Source organism: Arachis hypogaea, chromosome 20, assembly GCF_003086295.3.
Source record: "Arachis hypogaea cultivar Tifrunner chromosome 20, arahy.Tifrunner.gnm2.J5K5, whole genome shotgun sequence".
Lineage (NCBI taxonomy): Eukaryota > Viridiplantae > Streptophyta > Magnoliopsida > Fabales > Fabaceae > Arachis > Arachis hypogaea.
The window spans coordinates 68,531,234-68,532,523 of NC_092055.1; the positions used below are offsets into that span (position 1 = coordinate 68,531,234).

The 1,290-nt window shown below is 41.1% G+C and overlaps 1 non-coding gene across 1 annotated transcript; it reads left to right on the top strand.

Moving 5' to 3' along the window:
* The first annotated feature begins 801 nt into the window (after positions 1 to 801).
* On the top strand, positions 802 to 909 carry LOC112787547 (small nucleolar RNA R71). The gene has a single exon (XR_003194954.1). It is a non-coding gene; the product is annotated as a small nucleolar RNA R71 (small nucleolar RNA).
* Positions 910 to 1,290: the final 381 nt, after the last annotated feature.

A 1,290-nucleotide genomic window follows, 5' to 3' on the forward strand; every position in this document is an offset into this window, starting at 1 on the left:
CACTGCCTCTTCCTCCTCTATAGGTTTGGCCATTTTGGGTATATTGATGGCCTTGTACTCTCTCTTTGGATTCTCTTCTGTATTGCTTGGGAGAGTACTAGGAGGGACATCAGTAACTCTTTTACTCAGCTGACCCACTTGTGCCTCCAAATTTCTAATGGAGGACCTTGTTTCAGTCAAGAAACTGAGAGTGGTCTTAGATAGATCAGAGACAATGGTTGCTAAGTCAGAGAGGCTCTGCTTAGAATTCTCTGTCTGTTGCTCAGAAGATGATGGAAAAGGCTTGCTATTGCCAAACCTATTTCTTCCACCACTATTATTATTGAAGCCTTGTTGAGACTTCTGTTGATCCTTCCATGAGAAATTATGATGATTCCTCCATGAAGGATTGTAAGTGTTTCCATAGGATTCTCCCATGTAATTCACCTCTTCCATTCCAGGATTCTCAGGGTCATAAGCTTCTCCTTCAGAGGAAGCTTCTTTAGTATTGTCGGATGTAGCTTGCATTCCAGTCAGATTTTGAGAAATCATATTGACTTGCTGAGTCAATATTTTATTCTGAGCCAATATGGTATTCAGAGTATCAATCTCAAGAACTCCTTTCTTCTGAGTCATCCCATTAATCACAAGATTTCTTTCAGAAGTGTACATGAACTGGTTATTTGCAACCATTTCAATGAGTTCCTGGGCTTCTGCAGGGGTTTTCTTCAGATGAAGAGATCCACCAGCAGAGTGGTCCAATGACATCTTGGACAATTCAGACAGACCATCATAGAATATACATAAGATGCTCCATTCTGAAAGCATGTCAGAAGGACACCTTCTGATCAATTGCTTGTATCTTTCCCAAGCTTCATAGAGGGATTCACCTTCCTTCTGTATGAAGGTTTGGACTTCCACTCTAAGCTTGCTCATCTTTTGAGGTGGAAAGAATTTGGCCAAGAAAGCATTGACCAACTTTTCCCAAGAGTTTAGGCTTTCTTTAGGTTGTGAGTCCAACTATATCCTAGCTTTGTCTCTTACAGCAAAGGGGAAAAGTATAAGTCGGTAGACCTCAGGATTGACCCCATTGGTCTTAACAGTGTCACAGATTTGCAAGAATTTAGCTAAGAATTGATGAGGATCTTCCAATGGAAGTCTATGAAACTTGCAATTCTGCTGCATTAGAGAAACTAGTTGAGGCTTAAGCTCAAAGTTGTTTGCTCCAATTGCAGCAATTGAGATGCTTCTTCCATAGAAGTCTGAAGTTGGTGCAGTAAAGTCACCAAGCATCTTCCTTGCATCTCCACC